The sequence below is a fragment of the Coregonus clupeaformis genome, unplaced genomic scaffold (assembly GCF_020615455.1).
Source record: "Coregonus clupeaformis isolate EN_2021a unplaced genomic scaffold, ASM2061545v1 scaf1071, whole genome shotgun sequence".
In the NCBI taxonomy this organism is placed as follows: Eukaryota; Metazoa; Chordata; class Actinopteri; order Salmoniformes; family Salmonidae; genus Coregonus; species Coregonus clupeaformis.
Genome location: NW_025534525.1, coordinates 50,096 through 74,577, shown reverse-complemented (window position 1 = coordinate 74,577; position 24,482 = coordinate 50,096). Strand labels below are relative to the sequence as shown.

General features: G+C 45.8%; 1 pseudogene; it reads left to right on the top strand.

Annotated features, from left to right (window-relative positions):
* The first annotated feature begins 10,409 nt into the window (after positions 1-10,409).
* On the top strand, positions 10,410-12,695 carry LOC123486219 (annotated as a pseudogene).
* The last annotated feature ends 11,787 nt before the right edge of the window (positions 12,696-24,482 follow it).

The following is a 24,482-nucleotide window of genomic DNA, read 5'->3' as shown; positions in this document are numbered from 1 at the left end:
AAAACGTAAGTATTCAGACCCTTTGCTATGAGACTCAAAATTGAGCTCACGTGCATCCTGTTTCCATTGATCATCCTTGAGGTGTTTCTACAACTTGATTGGACATGATTTGGAAAGGCACACACCTGTCTATATAAGGTCCCACAGTTGACAGTGCATGTCAGAGCAAGAACCAAGCCATGAGGTCGAAGGAATTGTCCGTAGAGCTCCGAGACAGGATTGTGTCGAGGCACAGATCTGGGGAAGGTTCCAAAAAAATTCTGCAGCATTGAAGGTTTCCATGAACACAATGGCCTCCATCATTCTTAAATAGAAAACGTTTGGAACCACCATGACTCTTCCTAGAGCTGGCTGCTCCGCCAAACTGAGCAATCAGGGGAGAAAGGCCTTGGTCAGGGAGGTGACCAAGAACCCGATGGTCACTCTGATAGAGTTCCTCTGTGGAGGTGGGAAAACCTTCCAGAAGGACAACCATCTCTGTAGCACTCCACCAATCAGGCCTTTATGGTAGAGTGGCCAGACAGAAGCCACTCCTCAGCAAAGGGCACAACAGTCCGCTTGGACTTTGCCAAAAGGCACATAAAGGACTCTCAGACCGTAAGAAACAAGATTCTCTGGTCTGATGAAACCAAGTTTGAACTCTTTGGCCTGAATGTCAAGCATTACATCTGGAAGAAACCTGGCACCATCCCTACGGTGAAGCATAGTGGTGGCAGCATCATGTTGTGGGGATCTTTTTTGAGTGGCAGGGAATGGGAGACTTGTCTGGATTGAGGGAAAGATGAACACCGCAAAGTATAGAGAGATCCTTGATGAAACCTGCTCCAGAGTGCTCATGATCTCCGACTGGGGTGAAGGTTCACCTTCCAACAGGACAATGACCCTAAGCACACAGCCAAGACAACGCAGGAGTGGCTTCGGGACAAGTCTCTGAATGTTCTTGAGTGGCCCAGCCAGAGCCCGGACTTGAACCAGATCGAATATCTCTGGAGATACCTGACAATAGCTGTGCAGCAACACACCCCATCCAACCGGACAGAGCTTGAGAAACTCCCCAATTACAGGTGTGCCAAGCTTGTAGCGTCATACCCAAGAATACTCTAGGCTGTAATCACTCTCAAAGGTATTTCAACAATGTGACACTCTGGCTCCGGGACTTTTGTATTTGAGCCAGGGTGTATTTGTTTTGTGGGGGTTTTGTTGTGGGGTTTTGTTGTATAGGGTGTATTCGTTTGGTTGTGTTTTGGGTGAGTTATTTGTGGTGTCGTGTGACTCCCAATCGGAGGTAACGAGTGTCAGCTGTCGGCTCGTTATCTCTGATTGGGAGCCATATTTAAACTGGTTGTGTTCTCATGAGGGTTGTGGGTTTTTGTTCCGTTTCGGTCAGTGTACCGTGGACTTCATTGAGTCGTCTTTTGTTTTGTAGTTCGATAACGTTTAATTAATAAAGTCATGTTTCTTGGACACGCTGCGCCTTGGTCATACTTAGACGACATAGACGACCGTGACAGAAAAACCCACCGTAAAAGGACCAAGCAGCGTGTCAAGCGGCAACAGGACCTACCTACACAGGATTTATGGACGCCTATCAAGGATTCATGGACATGGGAGGAGATACTGGATGGAAAGGGTCCTTGGGCACAACCAGGAGAATATCGCCGCCCTCGTGAAGAGCTGGAGGCAGCTAAAGCCGAGAGGAGGCGGTATGAGGAGGCAGCACGGAGTCAAGGCTGGAAGCCCGTGGGTACTACCCAAAAAATTTCTTGGGGGGGCTTAAAGGGAGTGTGGCGAAGTCAGGTAGGAGACCTGCGCCTACTCCCTGGACTTACCGTGGAGAGCGAGTACGGGCAGACACCGTGTTACGCAGTAGAGCGCATGGTGTCTCCTGTACGCAGGCATAGCCCGGTTCGGTACATTCCAGCTCCACGTATCGGCCGGGCTAGATTGAGCGTTGAGCCGGATGTCATGAAGCCGGCCCAACGCATCTGGCCACCAGTGCGTCTCCTCGGGCCGGGCTTACATGGCACCAGCCTTGCGCATGGTGTCCCCGGTTCGCCCACATAGGCCGGTGCGGGTTATTCCACCTCCCCGTACTGGTCGGGCGACGGGGAGCATCAACCCGGGTAAGGTTGGGCAGGCTCAGTGCTCAAGGGGGGCCAGTAAGCCTGCACGGTCCGGTATTTCCGGCGCCACCTCCCCGCTCCAGCCCAGTACCACCAGTGCCTACACCACGCACTAGGCTTCCTGTACGTCTGCAGAGCCCTGTGTCTCCTCCACGCACTAGCTGTATGGTGCGTGTCTCCAGCCTTTTCCCACCAGTGCCTACACCACGCACCAAGCCTCCTGTGTGTCCCCGAGTCCTGTGCGTCCTGTTGCTGCTCTCCGCACTAGGCCTTATGTGCGTCCCCAGGGTCCAGCATGCCCTGTTCCTGCTCTCCGCACTAGGCCTTATGTGCGTCCCCAGGGTCCAGCATGCCCTGTTGCTTCTCCCCGCACTAGCCCTGAGATGCGTGTCCTCAGCCAGGTACCTCCAGTTCCGGCACCACGCACCAGGCCTACGGTGCGCCTCAGACGGCCAGAGTCTGCCCGTCTGCCCAACGGGGCCTGAACTGCCCGTCTGCCCAAAGGCGCTTGAACTGGCCATCTGTACTGAGCCTGCAAAGCCGCCCGTCTGCCATGAGCCTTCAGAGCCGTCCGCCAGACCGGGAGCCGCTAGAGCATTCCGCCAGACAGGATCAGCCAGAGCCTTCCGCCAGACAGGATCAGCCAGAGCCTTCCGCCAGCCATGAGCAGCCAGATCCGTCAGCCAGCCATGAGCAGCCAGATCCGTCAGCCAGCCACGAGCAGCCAGATCCGTCAGCCAGCCATGAGCAGCCAGATCCGTCAGCCAGCCGCGAGCAGCCAGATCCGTCAGCCAGCCATGAGCAGCCAGATCCGTCAGCAAGCCATGAGCTGTCCAGCCAGGATCCGCCAGAGCCGTCCCAGCCGGGGTCCGCCAGAGCCAGCCAGCCAGGATCCGCCATTGAGTCCGGGGCTGTCCCTTAGCCCGGTGCTGCCCCTTATCCTGGTGCTGCCTCTTAGTCCGGTGCTGCCCCTTAGCCAGGTGCTGTCCCTTAGCCCGGTGCTGCCCCTAAATCCAGGTGGGGTAAGTTGGAGGGTGGTCATGTGGAGGAGGCTAGGGAAGCGGGTGGTGACTAAGGTGGGGTGGGGACCACGACCAGGGCCAGAACCGCCACCGTGGACAGACGCCCACCCAGACCCTCCCCTAGACTGTATGCTGGTGCGCCCGGAGTGTGCACCTTTAGGGGGGGGTACTGTGACACTCTGGCTCCGGGACTTTTGTATTTGAGCCAGGGTGTATTTGTTTTGTGGGGGTTTTGTTGTGGGGGTTTTGTTGTATAGGGTGTATTCGTTTGGTTGTGTTTTGGGTGAGTTATTTGTGGTGTCGTGTGACTCCCAATCGGAGGTAACGAGTGTCAGCTGTCGGCTCGTTATCTCTGATTGGGAGCCATATTTAAACTGGTTGTGTTCTCATGAGGGTTGTGGGTTTTGTTCCGTTTCGGTCAGTGTACCGTGGACTTCATTGAGTCGTCTTTTGTTTTGTAGTTCGATAACGTTTAATTAATAAAGTCATGTTTCTTGGACACGCTGCGCCTTGGTCATACTTAGACGACATAGACGACCGTGACAAACAAAGTACTGAGTAAAGAGTCTGAATACTTATGTAAATGTGATTATTTCAAATATTATTATTTTTAGATACATTTGCAAACAGTTCTAAAAACCTGTTTTCGCTTTGTCATTATGGGATATTTGTGTGTAGATTGAAATGTTTTTTTATATATATTTTTTGTTTTTTTTACATCCATTTTAGAATAAGACTGTAACATAACAATGTGGAAAAAGTCAAGAGGTCTGCATACTGTGAGTGCACTGCATGTTCAATGCATTCTCTCCAATAACATACAGAACAATGGAAGCTTTCAATTAGTCATCATCTCCCCCTGCTCTACTGGCTGCTGGTAGACATGGAATCTCTGCTTGAAACGTTTCCAGTTGTCGGTTAGATTGCCTTTTAACTGCATAGGAGTAGAAGGACTAAGCCTATCCATGACAGGAAACACTCGGGGAACAGGTACAGATTCAATTTCTCTTACTTCGGTAGGTTGCTCGGCAACAGATTCCAATGCATCTCGTTCTCTCTGCTGTCACTTTTTTGCTAGCTAGCGTCTTCGACTACTCACGTCTATTGACTTGTAGAATGTTTGCGTACATTTTCAGAGTTAGTGCTTTCTTTTCTCTGTCTCGTCATAGCGACTACCAATCTGACACCATGTTATGTTTGTTGAACTTCTTTTAATAATCAGATACTACAGCTACCAATATCCTTGTGTAGCCACGGAAGGCATTCTTCAACTCCCCCACCCTCGCATTGCCTGCTGGGGAACGCAGTCTTAATGTTATTAACACGCAACAACACACTCTGGTTTCATTATGGATTCGTTATATATTCATGACTGACAAATGGTTTTATAGCAAATAGCTCAAGTTGTTGATACCAGACATTTGCTTAATATCTATCGGTTCTTTTGGTACTTGTTGCGTAGGCCTACTGTAGCATATTACAATTAGTCTCTGACATCCCTGACCTAGGGAAACAGCACGTGGTCTGGGTAAAGCATATTATAATTAGTCTCTGACATCCCTGACCTAGGGAAACAGCACGTGGCCTGGGTAAAGTGGGGGGTTAAGGCCAATCCAGAGATCACTCTTTTTTTTGTTGGTGTGGGTATGGGTTTGGGTGGACTCTGATCTTTTGGAGCAATATGCACCTGTTGGTAACATGACACCCTCACCGTTCCATGTGTGCCTAGACCCCCGAATAGCAATATTTACAATGGGGATAGCAGTGACTCTCCATTTGGGATAAAAGCAAAAAATAATCCTGTTGAAAACATAACCACTGTTAGCTCATTTCAAAGAAATTGCATTTGGAATAATAGCTCCATGTAATAAAAGTTTAGGTTTGTATTACATTTACATCATTTGTGACAGTTGGCTGTAGGCTCCACTAGCAGCTTACCAGTTGGCTGTAGGCTACTCCACTAGCAGCTTGCCAGTTGGCTGTAGGCTACTCCACTAGCAGCTTACCAGTTGGCTGTAGGCTACTCCACTAGCAGCTTACCAGTTGGCTGTAGGCTACTCTACTAGCAGCTTACCAGTTGGCTGTAGGCTACTCCACTAGCAGCTTGCCAGTTGGCTGTAGGCTACTCCACTAGCAGCTTACCAGTTGGCTGTAGGCTACTCCACTAGCAGCTTGCCAGTTGGCTGTAGGCTACTCTACTAGCAGCTTACCAGTTGGCTGTAGGCTCCACTAGCAGCTTACCAGTTGGCTGTAGGCTCCACTAGCAGCTTACCAGTTGGCAGTAGGCTACTCCACTAGCAGCTTACCAGTTGGCTGTAGGCTACTCCACTAGCAGCTTGCCAGTTGGCTGTAGGCTACTCCACTAGCAGCTTACCAGTTGGCTGTAGGCTACTCCACTAGCAGCTTGCCAGTTGGCTGTAGGCTACTCCACTAGCAGCTTGCTAAAAACTGTAAGCAAGCTAGCCTTTTAGCTTCCCACAGATTTAGATGTGGCTTAGTGTTGTAGGTTATAGTCTTGCTGAAAGGTGAGTTCCTCTCCCAGTGTCTGGTGTAAAGCAGACTGAAGCAGTCTTTCCTCTAGGAAATCCTGTTTCTTTTCATCCTGTAAAACTCCCCAGTCTTTGACGATGTCAAGCATTTCCTTACCATGATGCAGCCATCACCATGCTTGAAAATAAGGAGGCAGTTACTCAGTGATGTTATGTTGGATTTGACCCAAACTTAAAGCTTTGCATTTAGGCCCAAAAAGTGTGTTCATTTCCGTGTTAATTTTTTAGCAGTATTACTTTAGTGCCTTGTTGCAAACAAGATTGATGTTCTGGAATATTTATATTCTCCTTTCACTCTGTCATTTAGGTCATTATTGTGGATTATTGTGAATATTCACATGTACAGGGTTGCAGGTGGTCATTATTGGGGATTATTGTGAATAGTCACATGTACAGGGTTGCAGGTGGTCATTATTGGGGATTATTGTGAATAGTCACATGTACAGGTTTGCAGGTGGTCATTATTGTGGAATATTGTGAATAGTCAAATGTACAGGGTTGCAGGTGGTCATTATTGGGGATTATTGTGAATAGACACATGTACAGGGTTGCAGGTGGTTATTATGTGAATAGTAAAATGTACAGGGTTGCAGGTGGTCATTTGTGAATAGTAAAATGTACAGGGTTGCAGGTGGTCATTATTGTGAATAGTCACATGTACAGGGTTGCAGGTGGTCGTCATTGGGGATTATTGTGAATAGTCACATGTACAGGGTTGCAGGTGGTCATTATTGTGGAATATTGTGAATAGTCAAATGTACAGGGTTGCAGGTGGTCATTATTGGGGATTATTGTGAATAGACACATGTACAGGGTTGCAGGTGGTTATTATTCTGAATAGTAAAATGTACAGGGTTGCAGGTGGTCATTTGTGAATAGTAAAATGTACAGGGTTGCAGGTGGTCATTATTGTGAATAGTCACATGTACAGGGTTGCAGGTGGTCGTCATTGGGGATTATTGTGAATAGTTACATGTACAGGGTTGCAGGTGGTCATTATTGTGAATAGTCAAATGTACAGGGTTGCAGGTGGTCATTATTGGGGATTATTGTGAACATCTTTGATGTGTCTGGGTGGCTTAATACACCATACACAACATCATTATTAACAGAGGAAGGGTTAGTCATTCAAATAAATCATGTTTACCGCTATTAGTTTACAGTCCATATCACTTATTATGTTATTTCTTAACACCAACTTTACTGACTATTTTAGTTATTGTTTTGTATTTGTTTGTACACATTTGTAGAATTTTGTTTTTACTTTCACATTATTTTGTGTAGATGAATTACGAAAAATTATAATCAAACCTATTTCAATCCCACTTTTTAAAGCAACAAAATGTGAAAAAAGTTATAGTGGGTGTAGACTTTCCATAGGAACTGTATAGCCTAATAATATTTAGGAAGTTAATTTCCTTGGGAAGATAACTGCCTGTGCTTCTCCGGTCCATTCATATAGACTACTCTATTTAATTGAGACCAAACGCTCACCTGATCTGGCACGCCCAACTAGGAGAGGAGAGGTATGGCTGCTGAACTAGGACAGGAGAGGTATGGCTGCTGAACTAGGAGAGGTATGGCTGCTGAACTAGGACAGGAGAAGTATGGCTGCTGAACTAGGACAGGAGAGGAGAGGTATGGCTGCTGAACTAGGACAGGAGAGGAGAGGTATGGCTGCTGAACTAGGAGAGGAGAGGTATGGCTGCTGAACTAGGAGAGGAGAGGTATGGCTGCTGAACTAGGAGAGGAGAGGAGAGGTATGGCTGCTGAACTAGGAGAGGAGAGGTATGACTGCTGAACTAGGACAGGAGAGGTATGGCTGTTGCACTAGGAGAGGAGAGGTATGGCTGCTGAAATGGGACAGGAGAGGTATGGCTGCTGAAATAGGACAGGAGAGGTATGGCTGCTGAACTAGGACAGGAGAGGTATGGCTGCTGAACTAGGACAGGAGAGGTATGGCTGCTGAACTAGGAGAGGAGAGGTATGGCTGCTGAACTAGGAGAGGAGAGGTATGGCTGCTGAACTAGGAGAGGAGAGGAGAGGCTGATGAACTAGGAGAGGAGAGGTATGGCTGCTGAACTAGGACAGGACAGGACAGGAGAGGTATGCCTGCTGAACTAGGACAGGACAGGAGAGGTATGCCTGCTGAACTAGGAAAGGAGAGGTATGGCTGCTGAACTTGAAACAGCAAGAAAGATGAGCGGTCCGTTGCACTTTCTCTTGACCTATGTTTTGCACGTAGGATATAGCCTGTCTTTTAGGAGCGGGAATATTTTCAGTCAGAGACAAATAAATTGATAATTAATATATATTGAAAAGGAGAAGACTCAACGCTCGATCCCCATGTTGCGCCTTTTGCTTTATATATTGATAATCACATTTTGGGATTTCACCTCGACTCACGTTGGTTGAGCGTCCCCAACTTCTTTCTATTAACAGACACTGTAGTAAACTATAGCCTAATTATATTTAAGTGAATTTCCTTGGAAAGATAACTGCCATGTGATTTATTCGCCCATTCATAGGTAGCCTGGTAGGCTAGTGTGTGAATAATTTGACAGAGGTGCTTTTAGTACAATAGCTAGGCTAACGCATACACAGCAGAAAGACACCGTTTCCAAATAATCTGCGGGACAAGTATTTTTATCACAACGTTTTCTGTCTGACCGCCCTCAACATGAAAAATACGGACCGCGCTGCAATGATCTCTGTCGGAGCCCGCAGCCCTCTACCTCTAAACGACTTTGTTGTACCATTTGAAAGTGGAAAGAAATATATACAGTTCCAGTCAAAAGTTTGGACACACCTACTCATTCAAGGGTTTTTCTTTATTTTTACGTTGTAGAATAATAGTGAAGACATCAAAACTATGAAATAACACATATGGAATCATGTAGTAACCAAGAAAGTGTTAAACAAATCAAAATATGATGTTTGAGATTCTTAAAATAGCTACCCTTTGCCTTGATGACAGCTTTGCACTCTCTTGGCATTCTCTCAATCAGCTTCATGAGGTTGTCACCTGGAATATATTCTGATTTGTTTAACACTTTGTTGGTTACAACATGATTCCATATGTGTTATTTCATAGTTTGGATGTTATTACATTTTAGTACATTTGTCAGCCAAAACATGACACCCACCCTTTTTTTATGTGTTCTATCGCAAACTGTCATCAACATGAAGCTTTCCAACGTAACATCAACTATCCAATCTAAGCCACATTGACAATTTGAAATTAGCACATCAATTACAATTTAATATATTTCAATCCCACTTTGTAACGTAACAAAATGTGAAAAAGGTTCAAGGGAGTGCAGACGTTCTAAAGGCAATGTATTATATTAGGTTAACATTTCAAAATAGCCTGATGCATATCCTGTAGATCAGATCAAATATCCTGTAGATCAGATCAAATAGCCTGAAGATCAGATCAAATAGCCTGTAGATCAGATCAAATAGCCTGTAGATCAGATCAAATAGCCTGTAGATCAGATCAAATAGCCTGAAGATCAGAACAAATATCCTGTAGATCAGATCAAATATCCTGTAGATCAGATCAAGGAACGCTGTCTATACTTCCATCCCTTTTGTTATTGGCTGATTCCATCGCCAGCAATGGCCAAAAATATTCTTGGAATTCTCACATAGAAATGTAATTGGGGTCTAATATAAAAATAAGCTAAATCAATTTGCCCTTTTTCCCGATAGGGAATGTCCTATTGGTCTGAAGTGTAAGATATTGGTTTCTCCCGTGGGAGCCCCGGGTTCATATCGTGCGTGTTACATACAGTTACAATATTTGAGCGCTGCAAATCTGCGTAGCAAGCAAACAGACAATGTGAATTATTTTTAACATGCTGTGAAAGTAGTACTCACTTTTAGGAATGGGTAATCGTTTACAAGTTGCAAGCTATATCATAAACCCATCGTTGAAAACCACATTTTTCATCTTCTGTGGTTTGGTAACTTCCTGTTGTTCAACGGACCGGAATGAAGAAGCAGAGTTTGGAAAAAATGTATTTGGTGTCCATTAAGTCTTAAACAGCAAGGGGGCATTGCTTCCACTCCGTTGTGACCGTCCCCATTTAAATGCAAGACCTCATCATACCATTGTTGTGTTGTTTTACCCTTAGTGTACTAACTTGAACTCCACTACCCTCTTTTTGGGATTTACAGGAAACTCATATTCCACCCCCTCCTCCCTCTCCCTCCAACTCTCCTCCCCCCTCCCCCTCTTGGGGTCCCCAGGTCGTGCCTCTCCTGGTAACTTACTGCTGGGTCTGAAGAGGGTGTCTGTGCTGCTGGTCGACTGCAGGAAAACACCGGGACGGAGTGGGTTTATGCTCTTAGATACATTTATTTTGGGACACTCCCTAGATGTCCTTAATTACCATTAAATACCTTCTTAAAATGTAGACTCATTAGAAGCACTCCTACCCCATTGGTTACATTGATGATTTTAACGCATCCAAAATGCTCAAATCTGATCACAAGAGTTGGAAAGCTGGGCCTTGAACTAACTTCGATATGAAGAAGAAACCCTAACTGTCTGTCTTTGTTTCACAGGGGACAGCCCTAACCGTCGCTCTTTCAGTAGAAGGGGCTTATCATCTGGGGAAGCTAACCGACATCATGATGCTGACGAGACAGAGACGAGTCTCTCCAGATCAGAACACCTCAAGAAACACCAGCAGAGACTTCACTGCTGCTTTGACTGTGGAAAGAGTTTCACCTCTTCAGCAAATCTTAAAACGCACCAGAGAATACACACAGGAGAGAAGCCTTACAGCTGTGATCAATGTGGGAAGAGATTCACTGGGTCAGGAAGCCTGGCAGGACACAAGAGAATACACACAGGAGAGAAGCCTTACAGCTGTGATCAGTGTGGGAAGAGATTCACTCAGTTAGGACACCTGGCTAGACACAAGACAATACACACAGGAGAGAAGCCTTTTGGTTGTGATCAGTGTGGGAAGAGATTCACCTCGGTCAGGACACCTGGTTGAACACAAGAGAATACACACAGGAGAGAAGCTTTTTGGTTGTGATCAGTGTGGGAAGAGATTCACTCAGTCAGGACACCTGGTTGAACACAAGAGAATACACACAGGCGAGAAGCCTTACCACTGCTCAGACTGTGGAATGAGCTTAACCACTTCACAGGGACTTCTACGACACAAGAGAACACACACAGGAGAGAAGCCTTTTGGTTGTGATCAGTGTGGGAAAAGATTCACTCATTCAGGAAACCTGGCTTTACACAAGAGAATACACACAGGAGAGAAGCCTTTTGGTTGTGATCAGTGTGGGAAGAGATTCACTCATTCAGGACACCTGGTTGAACACAAGAGAATACACACAGGAGAGAAGCTTTTGGTTGTGATCAGTGTGGGAAGAGATTCACTCAGTCAGGACACCTGGTTGAACACAAGAGAATACACACAGGCGAGAAGCCTTACCACTGCTCAGACTGTGGAATGAGCTTAACCACTTCACAGGGACTTCTACGACACAAGAGAACACACACAGGAGAGAAGCCTTTTGGTTGTGATCAGTGTGAGAAAAGATTCACTCATTCAGGAAACCTGGCTTTACACAAGAGAATACACACAGGAGAGAAGCCTTTTGGTTGTGATCAGTGTGGGAAGAGATTCACTCATTCAGGACACCTGGTTGAACACAAGAGAATACACACAGGAGAGAAGCCTTACCACTGCTCAGACTGTGGAATGAGCTTTACCACTTCACAGGGACTTCTACGACACAAGAGAACACACACAGGAGAGAAGCCTTTTGGTTGTGATCAGTGTGGGAAAAGATTCACTCATTCAGGAAACCTGGCTTTACACAAGAGAATACACACAGGAGAGAAGCCTTTTGGTTGTGATCAGTGTGGGAAGAGATTCACTCATTCAGGACACCTGGTTGAACACAAGAGAATACACATAGGAGAGAAGCCTTACCACTGCTCAGACTGTGGAATGAGCTTTACCACTTCAAGCAGACTTCTAGTACACCAGAGAACACACAGAGGAGAGAAGCCTTTTGGTTGTGATCAGTGTGGGAAGAGATTCACTTATTCAGGAAACCTGGCTGGACACAAGAGAATACACACAGGCGAGAAGCCTTACCACTGCTCAGACTGTGGAATGAGCTTAACCACTTCACATGGACTTCTACGACACAAGAGAACACACACAGGAGAGAAACCTTATAGCTGTGATCAGTGTGGGAAGAGATTCACTCAGTCAGGAAGCCTGGCTGAACACAAGAGAAAACACCACACTGTTGGGTAACCTTTCCACTTTTGTTAGCTCAGTCCAGTTAATGGTAGACTAGTGTACATACACCGGAGAGAAGCCCTACATGGTGAGTTTTTCCACCTCAAGCGTTCTTAATGTGGCCTTCCTTAGTGTAATTTGATGTACTGTCAACAAGGGGTCCACCCTCTGAAAACTGTAACTATCCATTATTTCCAGATTTCTATTAATTTCATTGTGAGTGAAATAGTCTGTTTGAATGGTGTGGGCGTACGTACCCCAACAACAGAATGGTGTGGGTGTTTCCCAACAACAGGATTGGTCAGCTCATAGAAAGCAGGGCGGTAGCTCCTCCCCCTCTCTCTGAAGTCTATCGTTAGGGTTAAGGCAAGGGTCCGTTTAACATGTTGACCAGTTGGGATTTTGTCAGAAAAGTCCCTTAATGTGCTGCCGTCCCACAGTCTGTTGACAGATGCTATGATACCAGCCAGGAGTTTACAGAAATGTTGGCAGGTAGATTTATTTGGTTTGCTTAGCGAGCAAGCTAGAGGGATCTGAAGACTGATAACAATGTCTGAGGACAATTCACCATCACCATGATCAACCCTGTCTACCAGCCAACTCACCATGATCAACCCCGTCTACCATCCAGCTCACCTTATTTTGAAATGACATGATATTGTTTGGCAGAATGAACAGTGAAGTGAATATTTTCCCAAACTGCGTTACCCACTCCAGTCAGCAGATGACGATGTGAGTCTTTCAAGAGCTGTTTCCTCCAGTGGACAGGACGCTTTTTCAACAACAACACGGACTCATCAGCCGCCTCGGTAGCTTGCTAGCAAATAAACAAACCACTGCTGCTTCAGTGTTTTTAGATATTTTATGGTATACTGAAGTATAATTACAAGCATTCCATAAGTGTCAAAGGCTTTTATTGACAATTACATTAAGTTTATGCAATGAGTTAATACTTGCAGTGTTGACCCTTCTATTTCAAGACCTCTGCAATGGCATTGTGTCAATTAACTTCTGGGCCACATCCTGACTGATGGCAGCCCATTCTTGCCCAATGCTTGGAGTTTGTCAGAATTGGTGGGTTTTTGTATGTCCACCCGCCTCTTGAGGATTGACCACAAGTTCTCAATGGGATTAAGGTCTGGGGAGTTTCCTGGCCCATGGACCCAACATTTCTATGTTTTGTTCCCGAGCCACTTAGTTATCACTTTTGCCTTATGGCAAGGTGCTCCATCATGCTGGAAAAGGCATTGTTTGTCACCAAACTGTTCTTGGATGGTTGGGAGAAGTTGTTCTCTGAGGATGTGTTGGTACCATTCTTTATTCATGGATGTGTTCTTAGGCAAAATTGTGAGTGAGCCCACTCCCTTGGCTGAGAAGCAACCCCACACATGAATGGTCTCAGGATGCTTTACTGTTGGCATGACACAGGACTGATGGTAGCGCTTACCTTGTCTTCTCCGGACAAGCTTTTTTCCGGATGCCCCAAACAATCAGAAAGGGGATTCATCAGAGAAAATGACTTTACCCCAGTCCTCAGCAGTTCAATCCCTGTACCTTTTGCAGAATATCAGTCTGTCCCTGATGTTTTTCCTGGAGAGTAGTGGCTTCCTCGCTGCCCTTCTTAACACCAGGCCATCCTCCAAAAGTCTTTGCCTCACTGTGCGTGCAGTTGCACTCACACCTGCCTGCTGCCATTCCTGAGCAAGCTCTGCACTGGTGGTGCCCCGATCCCGCAGCTGAATCAACTTTAGGAGACGGTCCTGGCGCTTGCTGGACTTTCTTGGGCGCCCTGAAGCCTTCTTCACAACAATTGAACCTCTTTCCTTGAAGTTATTGATGATCCGATAAATGGTTGATTTAGGTGCAATCTTACTAGCAGCAATATCCTTGCCTGTGAAGCCATTTTTGTGCAAAGCAATGATGACGGCACGTGTTTCCTTGCAGGTAACCATGGTTAACAGAGGAAGAACAATGATTTCAAGCACCACCCTCCTTTTTAAAGCTTCCAGTCTGTTATTCTAACTCAATCAGCATGACAGGGTGATCTCCAGCCTTGTCCTCGTCAACACTCTCACCTGTGTTAACGAGAGAATCACTGACATGATGTCAGCTGGTCCTTTTGTGGCAGGGCTGAAATGCAGTGGAAATGTTTTTGGGGGATTAAGTTCATTTTCATGGCAAAGAGGGACTTTGCAATTCATCTGATCACTCTTCATAACATTCTGGAGTATATGCAAATTGCTATCATAACTGAGGCAGCAGACTTTGTGAAAATTTATATTTGTGTCATTCTCAAAACTTTTGACCACGACTGTATATTAACAGCAGGGTTTTAAACACAGTCTGTGTGCTTACTAGTTATTACATATCATAAACAGTTGAAGTCGGAAGTTTACATACACTTAGGTTGGAGTCATTAAAACTCGTTTTTCAACCACTCCACAAATTTCTTGTTAACAAACTTTAGTTTTGGCAAGTCAGTTAGGACATCTACTTTGTGCATGACAACAATTCTTTACAAACAGATTATTTCACTTATAATTCACTATATCACAATTCCAGTGGGTCAGAAGTTTACATACATTTAGTTGACTGTGCCTTTAAACAGCTTGGAAAATTCCAGAAAATGATGTCATGGCTTTAGAAGCTTCTGATAGGCTAATTGACATAATTTGAGTCAATTGGAGGTGTACCTGTGGATGTATTTCCAGGCCTACCTTCAAACTCAGTGCCTCTTTGCTTGACATCATGGGAAAATTAAAAGAAATCAGCCAAGACCTAGAAAAACAATTGTAGACCTCCACAAGTCTGGTTCATCCTTAGGAGCAATTTCCAAACACCTGAAGGTACCACGTTCCTCTGTACAAACAATAGTACGCAAGTATAAACACCATGGGACCACGCAGCCGTCATACCGCTCAGGAAGGAGACACGTTCTGTCTCCTAGAGATGAACGTACTTTGGTGCGAAAAGTGCAAATCAATCCCAGAAAAACAGCAAAGGACCTTGTGAAGATGCTGGAGGAAACAGGTACAAAAGTATCTATATCCACAGTAAAACGAGTCCTATATCAACATAACCTGAAAAGCCGCTCAGCAAGGAAGAAGCCACTGCTCCAAAACCGCCATAAAAAAGCCAGACTACGGTTTGTTACTGCACATGGGGACAAAGATCGTACTTTTTGGAGGAGGGGGGGTCGCTTGCAAGCCGAAGAACACCATCCCAACCGTGAAGCATGGGGTTGGCAGCATCATGCTGTGGGGGTGATTTGCTGCAGGAGGGACTGGTGCACTTCACAAAATAGATGGCATCATGAGGAAGGAAAATTATGTGGATATTTTGAAGCAACATCTCAAGACATCAGTCAGAAAGTTAAAGCTTGGTCGCAAATAGGTCTTCCAAATGGACAATGACCCCAAGCATACTACCAAAGTTGTGGCAAAATGGCTTAAGGACAACAAAGTGAAGGTATTGGAGTGGCCATCACAAAGCCCTGACCTCAATCCTATAGAACATTTGTGGGCAGAACTGAAACAGCATGTTAGAGCAAGGAGGCCTACAAACCTAACTCAGTTACACCAGCTCTGTCAGGAGGAATGGGCCAAAATTCACCCAACTTATTGTGGGATGCTTGTGGAAGGCTACCTGTAACGTTTGACCCAGGTTAAACAATTTAAAGGCAATGCTACCAAATACTTGTCACGATCGTCTGAGGAAGCGGACCAATACGCAGCGCGTTGAGTGAACATGATGACTTTAATAGATAAAGCACGTAAATACAAAACAAAAGACGATAGTGAAGTCCAACAGTGACAATGACTGAACTTGGAACAAAAACCCACAATACCCACAGGAAAACATACAGAATAAATATGGCTCCCAATCAGAGATAACGAGCCGACAGCTGACACTCGTTACCTCCGATTGGGAGTCATCGACCAAACCTAGAAATACAACCACCAGAAATGCAAACATAGAAATACACCCAAATGCCCAACATAACCAAACCAAAACCCAACAACACAAAATACACCCTGGCTCAAATACAAACGTCCCGGAGCCAGAGTGTCACAGTACCCCCCCCTAAAGGTGCGCACTCCGGGCGCACCAGCATACAGTCTAGGGGAGGGTCTGGGTGGGCGTCTGTCCACGGTGGCGGTTCTGGCCCTGGTCGTGGTCCCCACCCCACCTTAGTCACTATCCGCTTCCGTAGCCTCCTCCACATGACCACCCCCCAACTAAACCCCACTGGATTAAGGGGCGGCACCGGACTAACGGGCAGCACCGGACTAAGGGGCAGCACCGGACTAAGGGGCAGTACCGGACTAAGGGGCAGCACCAGGATAAGGGGCAGCACCGGGCTAAGGGACAGCACCGGACTCACTGGCGGATCCTGGCTGGCTGGCTCTGGCGGGTCCTGGCTGGACGGCTCTGGCGGATCCTGGCTGGACGGCTCATGGCTGGCTGAAGGATCTGGCTGCTCATGGCTGGCTGACGGATCTGGCTGCTCATGGCTGGCTGACGGATCTGGCTGCTCATGGCTGGCCGACGGATCTGGCTGCTCATGGCTGGCCGACGGATCTGGCTGCTCATGGCTGGCCGACGGATCTGGCTGCTCGCGGCTGGCCGACGGATCTGGCTGCTCATGGCTGGCCGACGGATCTGGCTGCTCATGGCTGGCTGACGGATCTGGCTGCTCATGGCTGGCTGACGGATCTGGCTGCTCATGGCTGGCTGACGGATCTGGCTGCTCATGGCTGGCTGACGGATCTGGCTGCTCATGGCTGGCTGACGGATCTGGCTGCTCATGGCTGGCTGACGGATCTGGCTGCTCATGGCTGGCGGAAGGCTCTGGCTGATCCTGTCTGGAGGAAGGCTCTAGCGGCTCCGGTCTGGCGGACGGCTCCGGCTCATGGCAGACGGGCGGCTTAAGCGCCTTTGGGCAGACGGGCAGTTCAGGCCCCGTTGGGCAGACGGCAGACTCTGGCCGTCTGAGGCGCACCGTAGGCCTGGTGCGTGGTGCCGGAACTGGAGGTACCGGGCTGAGGACACGCATCTCAGGGCTAGTGCGGGGAGAAGCAACAGGGTATGCTGGACCCTGGGGACGCACATAAGGGCTAGTGCGGAGAGCCGGAACAGGGCATACTGGACCCTGGGGACTCTCATAACGCCTAGTGCGGAGAGCAGCAACAGGACGCACAGGACTCGGGGAACACACAGGAGGCTTGGTGCGTGGTGTAGGCACTGGTGGTACTGAGCTGGAGCGGGGAGGTGGCGCCGGAAATACCGGACCGTGCAGGCTTACTGGCCCCCTTGAGCACTGAGCCTGCCCAACCTTACCCGGGTTGATGCTCCCGTCGCCCGACCAGTACGGGGAGGTGGAATAACCCGCACCGGCCTATGTGGGCGAACCGGGAACACCATGCGTAAGGCTGGTGCCATGTACGCCGGCCCGAGAAGACGCACTGGTGGCCTGATGCGTTGGGCTGGCTTCATGACATTCGGCTCAATGCTCACTCTAACCCGGCCGATACGTGGAGCTGGAATGTACATCGTGGACCTGGTGCGTGGAGTAGGAACAGGCCGAGCTGGGCTGGCGACGCACATCGTGGACCTGGTGCGTGGAGTAGAAACAGGCCGGTCCGTACCGGGAACACACACCACTGGCCTTAACTGGGGATCAGGAACGGGCCGGACCGGACTGGTAACACACCTCAGTCTCTCATGCCGTGCCACAACAACTTCCCTCCCTCTACTCGCCAATGGCTCCCGTAATCCGATAGCCTTCTCTCCACATCTCCCTGTGGCAGCCTCCTGCTGCCCAACCGCCCAAGCCATGTGCCCCCCCCCAAAAACTTTTTGGGGTTGCCTCTCGTCCCTCCGACGATGGCCCTGCCGACGCCGTTGTTCCTCTCTCCGTCGCCTCTCCACTGTCTCGCTCCATGGACGGCGATCCATCCCCTCCAGGATTTCCTCCCAAGTCCAGGACCCTTTTCCGTCCAAAATCTCCTCCCATGTCCAGACCTTTGGAGCTGGGTCCTGTTGCCGCTTGACACGCTGCTTGGTCCTTTTAAGGTGGGTTTTTCTGTCACGATCGTCTGAGGAAGCGGACCAATACGCAGCGCGTTGAGTGAACATGATGACTTTAATAGATAAAGCACGTAAATACAAAACAAAAGACGATAGTGAAGTCCAACAGTGACAATGACTGAACTTGGAACAAAAACCCACAATACCCACAGGAAAACATACAGAATAAATATGGCTCCCAATCAGAGATAACGAGCCGACAGCTGACACTCGTTACCTCCGATTGGGAGTCATCGACCAAACCTAGAAATACAACCACCAGAAATGCAAACATAGAAATACACCCAAATGCCCAACATAACCAAACCAAAACCCAACAACACAAAATACACCCTGGCTCAAATACAAACGTCCCGGAGCCAGAGTGTCACAATACTAATTGAGTGTATGTAAACTTCTGACCCACTGGGAATGTGATGAAAGAAATAAAAGCTGAAATAAATCATTCTCTCTACTATTATTCTGACATTTCACATTCTTAAAATAAAGTGGTGATCCTAACTGACCTAAGACAGGGAATTTTTACTAGGATTATATGTCAGGAATTGTGAAAAACTGAGTTTAAATGCATTTGGCTAAGGTGTATGTAAACTTTTTTAGTCGTGCATTTTTTATTGTAATTCTTTAGTTTTTTATCCTCTTATATTTGTGTAATAAATATTTAGTTTTATTTTAATTGTTTTTATTAGTTTTTTTCCTGTGAAGCACATTGTGTTCCATTCCATGTCTGAAATGTGCTGTATAAATAAAGCTTGATTTGATTCTCTATGGAGATATTAGTTCCCTAATATTTTAGTTAGGCCTATAAGGTAAGATAGACTGATATGATTGAAATCTCTATGGTGTTATTGAATTTAAACAACAAGGCACTCAACCCCGTGGATTATTGTGAACAACTAAGAGCTGTTCTCTAACATGACGTGAAGAGCGAATAACACAACTAAGAGCTGTTTGTATTGGAGATGTTTAGTTAACTACTTAGACAACGTAACAAACCAATTATATGATTTATACAGTTTTGTAGAATTAAACGCCTATATGCCTATGGATTAAGAACCAATTAAAGGGTTTAAAAAGAGCCATGATGAAATGGCTCTATAGGTATTTTTTCCATTACATATATTATAATATGCTTAGCAATAGTAGAGACATTTCTTTAGTGCAAATGCTGTGCTTCTGATAACTGATGGTTCCCTCTAGCTCCCCTGCATCTGGTCTGGGCCTGTAGTCAAGGACATGGGATGTAGATAAACTTCAGGAACAGATAGACCTGTATTTTAGTAACGGAACTAACGTTATCACTTGTTTGTGCGCTAAGACCCGATACACATAGACACAAGAAGAAACCATAGTGGCTCAAGGTCAAAGGGAGGGTGGCTGTTTGGATAAAGTGGGGGTTCCGATATGATATGAAAAGGAGACCAAGCAGACATGGGGATAGACAGGAAAGAAGCTAGACAAAGAAACCATAGTGGCTCCGATATGATATGAAATGATGAAGCTGTATAAAGAGAGAGCTCCAAGTCTGGGACGGCAGTTGCTCTGCAGACCAGCTCGGCTCTATTGCTTGTGAAATAAAGTCTATCTTGATTCTACAAAAACTCTGAAAGTACTTTGTTCATTTTAATAAGTATAGGGATAATTTACTACAACAATAGCAGCTAAATAGCCGCTAAATACTGTATATACAGTGCCTTCAGAAAGTATTTATACCCCTTCCACTTTTTCACATTTTGTTGTTACAACCCTGAATTTAAAATGGATTAAATTGAGATTTATTTTGTCACTTGCATACACACAATACCCCAAAATGTCGAGGGGAATCATGTTTTTCAAAGTTTTTACAAATGAATTAAAAATGAAAGGCTGAAATGTCTTGAGTTAATAAGTATTCAACCCATTTGTTATGAGAAGCTTAAGTAAGTTCAGGAGTAAAGATTTGCTCAACAAGTCACATAAGTTGCATGGACTCACTCTGTGTGAAATAATAGTGTTTAACATGATTTTTGAATGACTACCTCATTCAGACATACGGTACAATTATCTGTAAGGTCTCTCAGTCGAGCAGTGAATTTCAAACACAGATTCAACCACAAAGACCAGGGAAGTTTTCCAATGCCTCGCAAGGAAGGGCACCTATTGGTAGGTGGGTAAAAAAAAATAAACAACACTGAATATCCCTTCATTTATTACAGTTTGAATGGTGTATCAATATACCCAGCCACTACAAAGATACAGGCATCCTTCCTAACTCAGTTGCCGGAGAGGAAGGAAACCGCTCAGGGATCAACAACATTGTAGTTACTCCACAATACTAACCTAAATGACAGAGTGAAAAGAAGGAAGCCTGTACAGAATAGAAATATTCCAAAACATGTATCCTGTTTGCAACAAGGACCTAAAGTAATAATGCAAAAAAATTGGCAAAGCAATTAACTTTTTGTCCTGAATACAAAGTGTTATGTTAGGGGCAAATCCAATCCAACACATTACTGAGTACCACTCTTCAAATGTTCAAGCTTAGTGGTGGCTGCATCATGTTATGGGTATGCTTGTAATCATTAAAGACTGGGGAGTTTTTCAGGATAAAAATAAATGGAATGGTGCTAAGCACAGGCAAAATCCTAGAGGAAAACCTGTTTCAGTCTGCTTTCCATCAGACACTGGGAGATGCATTCACCTTTCAGCAGGACAATAACCTAAAACACAAGGCCAAATCTACGCTGGAGTTGCTTCCCAAGAAGATAGTGAATGTTCCTGAGTGGCCGAGTTACAGGTTTGATTTAAATCTACTGGAGGCTCCTCCAAGTAGGAAAGGGATGAGAACCATCCTCAGAGAATTTCATAAAAATAAAAATTGTAAAACATTGAAAAAGTTATCCTTTTTAGATAAAACTATACTAAATATATTCACGTCACCAAATAATTGATTAAAACACACTGTTTTGCAATGAAGGTCTACAGTCGCCTCAACAGCACTCTGTAGGGTAGTACCATCGTGTAGCTGGAGGACAGCTAGCTTCCGTCCTCCTCTTGATACATTGACTTCAATACAAAACCTAGGAGGCTCTTGGTTCTCACCCCCTTCCATAGACTTACACAGTAATTACTTCTGGAGGACGTCCTCCAACCTATCAGAGCTCTTGCAGCATGAACTGACATGTTGTCCACCCAATCAAAGGATCAGAGAATTCCTCTCGTACTGAAAGCATAAGCTACAGCTAGCTAGCTATCACTGCAGTGCATAAAATGTGGTGAGTAGTTGACTCAAAGAGAGAGAATGTGATGAGTGTGATAGGAGTCAGGCGCAGGAGGGTAAATCACAGAATACAGAGTTTATTCCGTCGTACACAATTGCGCTGGATAGCGACACACGAAAACAGGCACAGTGGAAAGTATCTACCCTGGCAATACACGGTACAGGATACTCCAACAAATTACAGGCACAGGGGAAATATCTACCCCGGCAATACAAAGGGTGAGTAGCTCCACCGAGCTACACTACTCTCTCACAATAAACAATCACCCACAAGGACAAGGGAGGCAGAGGGAACACTTATACACGGACTAATGAGGGGATAAGAACCAGGTGTGTGTAATTGACAAGACAAATGGAATGATGATATATGGAGCGGCAGTGGCTAGTAAGCCGGTGACGACGAACGCCGAAGCCTGCCCGAACAAGGAGGAGGCAGCCTCGGCGGAAGTCGTGACAGTACCCCCCTTAACGTGCAGCTCCAGCAGCGCGCCGACCCCGGCCTGGGGACGGCCAGGAGGACGCGGAGCAGGGCGAGCCGGATGGCGACGGTGGAAATCCCGCAACAGGGAGGGATCGAGGATATCCCTCACCGGGACCCAGCACCTTTCCTCTGGACCGTACCCCTCCCACTCCACGAGGTACTGAAGGCCCCCCACCCGACGCCTCGAATCCAGGATGGAACTGACAGAGTACGCCGGGGCCCCCTCGATGTCCAGAGGAGGTGGAGGAACCTCCCGCACCTCAGACTCCTGGAGCGGACCAACCACCACTGGCCTGAGGAGAGACACATGAAACGAGGGGTTAATACGCTAATCAGAGGGGAAGTAATAACCTATAAGTGACCTCGTTGATTCTCCTCAGGACTTTGAACGGCCCCCACAAACCGCGGGCTCAGCTTTTCCAACAGTCTTGAAGGAGTTCCCACATATGCTTAGAACTTGTTGGCTGCTTTTCCTTCACTCTGCGGTTCGACTATTCCCAAACCATCTCAATTTGGTTGAGGTCGGGGGATTGTGGAGGCCAGGTCATCTGATGCAGCACTACATCAATCTTCTTCTTGGTAACATAGCCCTTACATAGCCTGGAGGTGTGTTGGGTCATTGCCTGTTGAAAAACAAATGATAGTCCCAATAAGCCCAAACCAGATGGGATGGCGTATCGCTGCAGAATTCTGTGGTAGCCATGCTGGTTAAGTGTGCCTTGAATTCTAAATAAATCACAGACATTGTCACCAGCAAAGCACCCCCACACCATAACACCTCCTCCTCCTTGCTTTACGGTGGGAAATACAATTGCGATCATCTGTTCACCCACACCGCATCTCACAAAGACATGGCGGTTGGAACCAAATATCTCCAATTTGGACTCCAGACCAAAGGACAAATTTCCACCGGTCTAATGTCCATTTCTTGTGTTTCTTGGCCCAAGCAAGTCTCTTCTTATTATTGGTGTCCTTTAGTAGTGGTTTCTTTGCAGCAATTCAACCATGAAGGCCTGATTCACACAGTCTTCTCTGAACAGTTGATGTTGAGATGTGTCTGTTACTTGAACTCTGTGAAGCATTTATTTGGGCTGCAATTTCTGAGGCTGGTAACTCTAATGAACTTATCCACTGCAGCAGAGGTAACTCTGGGTCATCCATTCTTGTGTCGGTCGTCATGAGAGCCAGTTTCATCATAGCGCTTGATGGTTTTTGCAACTGCACTTGAAGAAACTTTCAAAATTTCTTGAAATTTTCCGGAGTGACTTACCTTCATGTCTTAAAGTAATGATGGACTGTAGTTTCTCTTTGCTTACCTTGTCACAACACAACTGATTGGCTCAAACTCATTAAGAAGGAAATAAATTCCACAAATTAACTTTTAAGAAGGCACACCTGTTAATTGAAATGCATTCCAGGTGACTACCTCATGAAGCTGGTTGAGAGAATGCCAAGAGTGTGCAAAGCTGTCATCAAGGCAAAGGGTGGCTATTTGAAGAATCTCAAATATAAAATATATTTAGATTTGTTTAGATTTTTGGAGCCCAGGAAGAGTGGCAGCAGTTAATGGGAATCCCTAATAAATACAAATACAAAACACTTTGTTGGTTACTATATGATTCCATATGTGTTATTTCATAGTTTTGATGTCTTCACTATTATTCTACAATGTAGAACATAGTAAAAATGAAGAAAAACCCTTGAATGAGTAGGTGTTCTAAAACATTTAACCGGTAGTGTAAGTAAATTAGATATTTCTGTATTTCAATAGATTTGCATTTTTAACAACATGTTTTCACTTAGCCATCATGGGGTATGGTGTAAGGGGGAAAAAAATAATTTAATTCATTTTGAATTCAGGCTGTAACACAACAAAATGTGGAGTAAGTCTAAGGGTATGAATCCATTCGATAATAATAATAATAATATATAATATGCCATTTTCATCCATACATTATTTGTGTATGGGTGGTCCCGGGGATCGAACCAACTACCCTGGCGTTACAAGCACCGTGCTCTACCAGCTGAGCTACAAAGGACCACAATTCTGAAGGCACAGTAGCTATAGATAGTACACTGAATAATGAAACAATCCTTAGTAAGCTAATGTTTCGAGGGCGTGCTGACAGTATTATTTGGCATTAATAGACTGGTTTTATGCACAACAGCGTTCTATCCAAGCTGGGAGAGAGCACGAGGAAGGTTCATGTCATGCAGGTTCAGGTAGCAGCTACAGGACAGTTGTACATTATTTTAAACATCAATTGGTAGCTGATTAGTATGCATGGATCATTTATTTTAAAATCTGCAATGTTTGAATGTCCAGCTTTAATTACTGAACAATAATGGCATTATTACCACCAGCCAGCAGTCTAAAAAAATTGCAGCATTATGACACCGTGTATAGATTTCGTGAAACGTTAGACCCCGTGTAGTTCAGTTGGTAGAGCATGGCGTTTGCAACGCCAGGGATGTGGGTTCGATTCCCACGGGGGCAGTATGAACAAATAAAATAATGTATACACTAACGAACTTGTAAATCGCTCTGGATTAGAGCGTCTGCTAAATGACTAAAATGAGAAAATGAAAACCAAATAGAAGCCTACCAATAAACCTTTATGTATATTATTTAAAGCAAAGCTTTACATGCTCTTGCAACACAGGAACCCTA